Source organism: Dioscorea cayenensis, chromosome 10 (assembly GCF_009730915.1).
Source record: "Dioscorea cayenensis subsp. rotundata cultivar TDr96_F1 chromosome 10, TDr96_F1_v2_PseudoChromosome.rev07_lg8_w22 25.fasta, whole genome shotgun sequence".
Taxonomy (NCBI): domain Eukaryota; kingdom Viridiplantae; phylum Streptophyta; class Magnoliopsida; order Dioscoreales; family Dioscoreaceae; genus Dioscorea; species Dioscorea cayenensis.
This window is the reverse complement of record NC_052480.1, coordinates 18,196,280-18,205,008: the sequence shown is the minus strand read 5'-3', so window position 1 is coordinate 18,205,008 and position 8,729 is coordinate 18,196,280. Positions and strand designations below refer to the sequence as shown.

The following is an 8,729-nucleotide window of genomic DNA, read 5'->3' as shown; positions in this document are numbered from 1 at the left end:
CGTGCGGAAATTACCCACGGGCGTGTGACAGTCGCATGGTCATTCACAGGGGTAGCCGCACACCCCTGTGCCTTCTCTGGAAGAGCTCGCAGTGCAACCCCCACGGGCGTGTGGAAATTCCACACGCCCGTGTGTTTTCTCTGGATGACTTAGAAAAATCTGCAGGCTCTGTAGAAAATTTCTAAACATGTTTGCACACTTAGAGCCTACCCTATTATACACATTTTACCAGTGAAAAATATGAAATAGAGCTCAAACGACCAAACTTCACCAATTCTACATGAAAACACACGATTAAAATTCAAAGCTCACAAGGAAATCTCAGCATAAGCATCTAATAAATTAAGACACCAACACTTAACAATTTATTCATGCAAACAAACTAAACTAAAAGATAAGAAAACAGTAAACACTTGGGTTGCCTCCCAAGAAGAGCTTGTTTAACGTCACTTAGCTTGACGTATCTTGTCTTACCTCACGGGGGTTCATGAATGAAAGTCGCCCTCTTACCCATGGCTTGGAAACATGATGAGCAAAGTCTCTTGAGGGTAGAGTGTGTATTATCGGGCTTCGGACCACCTATCAATGGTTCATCCAACTTTTTTGGCTCATGAACGTCTCCAACAGCCTTGGAGCATTTCCGGTGGCGTCTTCTAGCCCTCTTCATTCTCCGGAGCACCTTCTTCAATATCCCCGCGGTAGATGTTACTTTTTCAGTCAACCCAAGCATCATTACTTCTTCATTGCTCTCCTCTTGGTCGAACAAACCATCATATGGATCCGGGTTGAACATTTCCTGCATGTATTCATCAACAAGCTCATCAGTAGTGTCTAGAAAATACAAAGTGTCATCAAAATCGAGAGAATGCCACATGGCTTCAGCAAGGCGGTAAGTGAGTTTGTCATCTCCAACTCTCAATGTGAGCTCTCCATTGTCCATGTCAATCAATGCTTCAGAAGTCCGCAAGAACGGTCTCCCAAGTATCATGGGTACATCTGCATCCTCATCGACATCTAGCACTATGAACTCAACTGGAAAAATGTACTTGTCCACCTTGACAAGCACGTCTTCAAAGATACCTCTCGGATGTCGCACCATTCGGTCCACCAATTATAAAGTCATCCGAGTAGGCCTAGGCTCTCCCAAGCCTAGCTTTTGGAAGAAAGTGTATGGCATGATGTTGATACTTGCCCCTGAATCTGCCAGTGCCATTTTCTCACCTAAGTTGCCGATGTTACACAGAATAATGAAGCTTCCCGGGACTTTCTTCTTATTCGGCATGTTCTTTTGCAGCACCGCCGAGCATGAAGCATCTAGCACCACTGAAGCACTCTCCTCCAACTTCCTTTTGTTAGTCAACAAGTTTTTCAGGAACTTCGCATATTTAGGCATTTGATCTAATGCCTCTATAAAATGAAGGTTGATATGGAGTTGCTTGAATAAACTCAGGAACTTCTTATACTGTTCATCCCCTTGGTCATTCTTCAATCTATAGGGATAAGGGATTCTTGGCTTGAAAGGTGGGGATGCCACCTCTTTCTCTTTCTTTGCTCCCTGCTTAACCTCTACAACCTCGGGTGTGTGTTCTTTCGGCTTCTCACTCGGAAGCCTCCCTTCAACCTCACGACCACTTCTCAAAGTGATCGCCTTCACATGTTCTCTAGGGTTCGTTTCCGTATTGCTTGGTAAACTTCCATGTGGCCTTTCGGAGAGAGACTTCGCAATTTGCCCCACCTGATTTTCAATGTTGTGCAAAGAGGCGGTGTGGTTGCGAAGTGTAGCCTCGACTGATTCAAACCATGTATTTGCAGATTGAATAAATCTAGCCAAGTGCTTCTCTAAATCCTTCATTCGGGTTTCCAAGCCTAAAATTCTGTTTTCCACTTGAGGGGCTTGTTGTTGTTGTTGGAAACCCGGTGGCCCCATGGCCTTTTGTGGTCCTTGATTATTCCATGAAAAGTTGGGATGATTCTTCCAACCTGAATTGTAAGTATTGCTATATGGGTTCCCTTCAGGTCTCATGCCATTACCTACAAAGTCAACATTTTCAACTGAAGAAACATCACCAATAACGATCGGGCAATCGGAGGGAGCATGTCCTCCACCACAACCGGTTCAATTGGTCACGGCTGCAACTCTATTCGAAGCTATGAGATCTAGCTTCTTATTAAGATTCTCTACTTGCGCCGCCAATGAGGTTACCGCATTAATTTCATGGAGACTTGCCACCTTTTTCTTCTCCCTAGCATTCCATTGGTAGCTATTTAACCCTATTTCCTTAATTAATTGACAAGCCTCATCCGGGGTTTTGCTACCTAAGGTACCTCCTACTGCCGCATCCAAGAGTTGCCTTGTACTCGGGTTCAAACCATTGTAAAAGGTTTGAACAATCATCCACTCCGAGAATCCGTGTTGCGGGCACTTTTTCAGGAGCTCCTTGAACCTTTCCCATGTCTCGAATAGAAACTCCAATTCGAACTGAACAAAGGATGAGATCTCATTCCTAAGCTTTGCTGATTTTCCGGGAGGAAAATAACGGGCTAGAAAAGCTTCTACCATCTCCTCCCATGTAGTGATTGATGCTGTAAGTAATGAGTGTAGCCACTGCTTCGCTCTCTCCTTCAAAGAAAATGGGAAGGCTATCAATTAGATGGCATCATCCGTCACCCCATTTATCTTTAGCATATCGCACACATCGAGAAAGCTCTCTATGTGACTGTTTGGATCCTCATCGGCCAAACCGTTGAATTGTCTTGATCTGCTACGAGCATATGGATGAATGCCGGCTTTAGCTCGAAGTTCTGGGCTATAATCGGGAGACGCACAATACTTGATTGTGTCCCCAACACTGAAGGTCTGGCATAGTCGGATAGTGTTCGCTGTTGCTCATTCTTCTCTGCCATGTTTTCAGATTCCTCTCCTTCCAAATCAGCTGAATTATGCTGTTCTTGCACAGGTTTTTTCCCTTTTCTTCTAAGTGTACGTTCAAGCTCAAGTTCTCCATCAATCAATATTGATAGATTTCCTCGGGTCAAAACCTGGAGCTACACTAAAAAGAAAGAAAAAAAAATCAGAACAATGATAGAATAAGAAGACGTGAAATAGAATGTGTGGTGAAATAGCTAAGAAAACAAAGTGCAAAGTATCTCTAAACGCCTACTCCCCGGCAACGGCGCCAAAAACTTGACCAGATCCCCTTGCGTATATCCCGCAAGTGTACGGGTTTATCGAAGTAATAATCCCGGGTGAGTGCGTATCGAATCCACAGGGAGTAGGGAATAAAAATACATAATTCGATTCTTAGCTATGTAAAACATCAATGATAATGAGTGTGACAATGATTCAATTCTCAACAGTAAAAGCAACAAGTAAGAGAGCAAAAGTAAAGAAGGGGGTAAGGCAATCGATAAAGATTGGGTACCCGGATAATGCTCCACCTAGGATAATTGTTTCAATGCAATAACCCTCTATTATGCTTCCTAATCAATGCAATGGTGAGCCGTGGAAATCCTTAATTACATAGTCCCAAATCTAAGGTCAACTATGCCTAACTCTATACATGTCCCGGAGGAGAAATCGAACAATCTCAACACCTCGCACTCGCATAGAGTTGCAATGAGCTCTAGGGATTCCAAGTGATGAATCTCTTCCTAATTATAGACCTAACCCTTTGGTCGAGGTGGAAGGTCCCTAACCACAATTAAGCCCTAGATACTAAGATCACCTCAACGCTTCACACTGTTGCACGCGCAACTAAGCCCCAGCGGAAGTTCATCCCTTAGACCATTCACTCTATTATGAACGCAAAGAACTCGAGGAACCGAGGTAGAATCTATCACGCCGCAGGGGAAAGGGAACGCTCCTGTACCTCTCGACTCACCCTCTTAACCATCTCCAAACTAGCTTTGTCTAACGCTCGTGGTGTGTCACTCACTCACAAGGTTACCAACAAGAACTCTCAACCCTAGTGTCACTCTAGGGGAAATGTTCATACAATCAAGAATTCAAGGTTGGAACTCACAATAAACATCAATTTATTGAAAGCATAATGAAGAGGTTCAAAGAAACAAATACATCCTAGGGTTCATAATACCCGAGTACCCACTAGGGGTTTAGCTCTGCATGGAGCTAAGTACAGTCAAAGAAATAGAATGTAAAAGCAATGAATCCATAAAGAAACCACCCCCGATAGTCGTGTCGATGGTCTTGTGGAAAGTCCTCTACTCGTCGTCCAAGGATTCCCTCGTCCGGTATAGGATACGCCTCGACGGAAGCTCCCCTACCAACCTTCTTCCTAAGGAATGACAATGCCGGAGCCATAGAACTTCTCCAGAACCTTGGCCAATACCCCTCGAAACCCTAGCTGAAGCCTTCTCTCAAGTTGTGGAAAAGATGGAGAAAAAAATACTAAAATCAGGGCTGATTCGGCTTTAAATAGGGCTGGAATCGGGTGACTACACGGGCGTGGATGCTTCACGCGCCCTTGGGGAATTCCCACACGGGCGTGGATAATTTCCACACGCCAGTGTGGATCTCCTGAACTCCTGTTTTCTCGGCCCGCTGTGAACAGTGCTGCTATAGTACTTTCTGTCATGTTTTTACATTGCTCTGCTACAGTATCCGTCCTGAATAGCTTCCCAAATCCATACTTTCATCGGAGTAACACAAACGGGCACACGTTCACATCATTGATCACTTGCTTCTTCAATGATAGGCAAGTTGGTGGAGCTCTTGTTCTATGTGCATAAGTCGGAATGCTCGAGTGTGACTGCCTTTGTGCCACTCCAAATGGTTGTCCAACTTGATTACGAGGAGGTTGGCACACACTCTAGCATCTCACATCGACCTATTTCTTCGCGTTTGAACCTTATTAAGATTTCCTCCAAAATCGGTGCATTGTAATCCACATTGGCTTATTTCCTTCATAATTGGCCTCACAACCCTACCTGCACGAAAGTAACATAAAAACACACATATTAGTGTAAAAACCTGAGAAAAGTACTGCTCAACATAAGGAATGAATACTTCGCATTCATATCGCACAAGCACTTATCAAACTTCTTGACACGCGTCCGAATATTCGTGTAAACCGCAAGTGCATGGGTGTCGAAGTAATAATTATCCCGGTGAGTTGGTAGTCGAATCCACATGGAACGGAAGTACTAGTATTAACCAATTCTTAGTTATCTAGTTGAAATCAATGGATATGATGAAATGAACTAATTGCAAGAGAATTAATAAGCAAGCAAACGAGCAAGAAAACAAGTAAAGGAGATCTCAATCAATAAAGATGAGGTACCCGGGCAATGCTCCCCCTAGGATCTAACATGAAGCTCACGATTCACTAAATGCTTCTAAATCGAGTCTAATGAATCAAGGTAATCCAAGAACAACCGACCCTTGCTTCCAAGCCACCGGTACTAGTCCCCTACAAGGTCCCGGCGGAGAAATCACTCAATCTCAACACCTCACACCCCATATGACCGCAATACACTCTAGGGACACCTAAGAGTTAAACTGATTCCTAAGGATAGATCCAACCCTAATTCCTGGCGAAGGATCTCTAACTCCCTACAAGGTCCCGATGGAGAAACCTCTCAATCTCACGCCTCACACCAAATATGGTTGCATAGAGTTTAGGGAATACGGAGATAGGAATTACTCAATCGGAAGGGAGAGGGGACACTCCACTATCTCATGACTCACCCTCTCAACCCTCTTTAACCTTGACGTTCAAACTCTAATGGAGACCTCTCTCACATCAAAGTAACAAATCATGCAAATCTAATCCACCACAAGGATTAATTAAATAATCAAGTAATGGGAATACAAGGTTAAAAATCAAATCAACTCGAATTAATAGAAACATAAAGCAAATCATTACAAAAACATAAATCCTATGGTTCACATACCCAAATAGCTACTAAGGTTTAGCCCTCCATGAAGCAAGTTACAAAACAATGATTATTACAATGAAAAGCAATGAAAACCATGAAGTAAAACCCCCTCAAATTCGTGATGATGGCCTTGATGGGTTGCCCAACGTCTTGAAGAATCCTTCTCCGAAGCTAGGTCGCCGAAGGCTCCCTCTTTGCTATGACGGTGAGAAGATCGATCAAAGTTGGTGATCGATGCCCCCCAAAAACGGGAACCGAACACTCTTCTCTTGAGGCCACATGTCCGGGCACAAGTCCATGTGGTAGGCTATAGAACTTTTCTTCGTCGACATATCTTTGAGAGGTCTTGCAATCTTAACAAAGAGAAAGAACATGAAGATGTGGCTGCCTTTGTGCCCTTCCAACTAGTGAATTGACTTAAATCTTCTTGGAAGTTGGCACACATCTCCATGTTTATGAACTCCTCTCGTGTCTTGGTCCTTGAATTGAATAGGAACTCCCAACATTGTGTCTTTATAGCCTATCTTTGCTTCCTTTTTGCTCTTCAAGGCATTCACAACCTATATGCATAAAAGAACATTAAATACACAATATGAGACATAAACCATGGTAAAATTGATGCTCAATGTATGTAAAACATATATAAAAATATGTCTACTCAAGCACTTATCACTTCTTACTCAAAGATTCCACTTGAGCCGCCAATAAAGTTACTGCATCTATCTCATGAAGATCGGCCACCTTTATCTTCTGCCTGGAAATCCATTAGTAGCTATTTAACCCCATTTCTTCAATCAGCTGACGGGCCTCACCGGGGGTCTTGCTACCTAAGGTACCTCCTGCTGCCCCATCCAAGAGTTGCCTTATACCGGATTCAAACTATTGTAAAAGGTCTGAACAATCATCCACTCCGGGAATCGGTGTTGCTGGCACTTTCTCAGAAGTTCCTTGAACCTTTCCCACGTCTCAAATAGAGACTCCAATTCTGACTGTACAAAGAACGAGATCTCATTCATAAGCTTTGTAGATTTTCCGGGAAGGAAATAATGGGCATGAAAAGCTTCTACCAAATCCTCCCATGTGGTAATTGATGCTCTAGGTACTGAGTGTAGCCACTGCTTCGCTCTATCCTTTAAGGAAAATGGGAAGGCTCTCAACTTGATGCCATCATCCGTCACCCCGTTTATCTTAAGCATATCACACACCTCGAGAAAGTTCTCTATATGATTGTTTGGATCCTCATCAGCCAAACTATTGAATTGTGCCGATTGCTGGAACATGTGGATGAATGCCGGCTTCAGCTCGAAGCTCTGAGCTGTAATCAGGGGACGGACAATGGCCGATTGTGTCAGCAATACTAAAGGTCTGGCATAATCGGATAATGTCCGCTGTTGCTCATTTTGTTCTACCATGTGCTCAGATTCTTCTACTTCCAAATTAGCTAGATTTGAATATTCTTGCACAGGTTCTCACCCTTTTCTTCTAAGTGTACATTCGAGTTGGGATCTCCTTCAATAAATATTGAGGGGTTCTCTCAGGTCATAACCTGGAGCTGCACCCAAAAAGAAAGGAAAAGAAATCAGAACGATGATAGAATAATAAGATATGAAATAGAATGAATAAATGAATAACTAAGAAAACAAAGTGCAAAGTATCTCTAAATGTCTACTCCCCAGCAACGGCACCAAAAACTTGACGAACGGCCCTTGCGTATGACCCACAAGTGCACGGGGTCGTCGAAGTTATAATCCCAGATGAGTGTGTATCGTATCCACAAAGAATAAGGAATAAAGACACTTAAATTGTTTCTTAACTAAGTGAAAGATAAATAGTAATATGTGTGACATGATGTGAAATAACAAAAGTAAAAGCAACAAGAAAGAGAGCACAATTAAAGGAAAGGTAAGGCAATCAATAAAGATGGGTACCCGGATATTGTTCCACTTAGGACAATCATTTCATGTGCAAGAACCCTCTATTATGCTTCCTAATTAATGCAATAGTGAGTCATGGAGATCCTTTAATACATGGTCCCAAATCTAAGGTCAACCATACCTAACTCTATACATGTCCCAGAGGAGAAATTGAATAACCTCTCAACCTCACAGTCGTATAGAATTGCAATGAGTTCTAGGGACTCCAAGGGATAAATCCTCTTCCTAGAAGTAGACCTAACCCTTTGGTCCAGGTGGAAGGTCCCTAGCCATAATTAAGCACTAGATGCTAAGATCACTTCAACACTTCACTCCATTGCACTCGCAACTAAGCCCCAGCAGAAGGTCATCCCTTAGGCCATTCACTCTACTATGACCGCAAAGAGGTCAAGGAAATGGAGATAGAATAAATCACACCGAAGGGGAAAGCGGATGCTCCACTACCTCTCGACTCACCCTTTCAACCCTCTCCAATTTAGTTTTATCTAACTCTCATGGTGTGTTACTCACTCACAAGGGTTACCAACAAGAACACTCAACCCTAGTGTCACTCAAAGGGAGTATTCATACAATCAAGTATTCAAGATTGAAACTCACAATAAACATCAATAAATTAAAAGCATAATAAAGAGATTCAATGAAACAAATACATCCTAGGGTTCACAAATATCCAAGTACCCACTAGTGGGTTTAGCTCTCTATGGAGCTAATTACAATCAATGAAATCGAATGTAAAAGGAATGAATCCATAAAAAGCCCCCTCGATAGTTATGGCGATGGTTTTGTGGAGAGTCCTTTACTCGTTGCAAGGGTCCCTTTGTCTGGCCAAGGATACACCTCGCTGGATCGGTGCCGATGAAAGATCTCCCACTAACCTTCTTCCAAATGGAGCGCAAT

At 43.0% G+C, this 8,729-nt stretch overlaps 2 non-coding genes across 2 annotated transcripts; both read left to right on the top strand.

Moving 5' to 3' along the window:
• Positions 1-2,405: 2,405 nt before the first annotated feature.
• On the top strand, positions 2,406-2,512 carry LOC120271221. Its single transcript, XR_005539842.1, has one exon. It is a non-coding gene; the product is annotated as a small nucleolar RNA R71 (small nucleolar RNA).
• Positions 2,513-6,813: 4,301 nt separating this feature from the next.
• On the top strand, positions 6,814-6,920 carry LOC120271319. Its single transcript, XR_005539933.1, has one exon. It is a non-coding gene; the product is annotated as a small nucleolar RNA R71 (small nucleolar RNA).
• Positions 6,921-8,729: the final 1,809 nt, after the last annotated feature.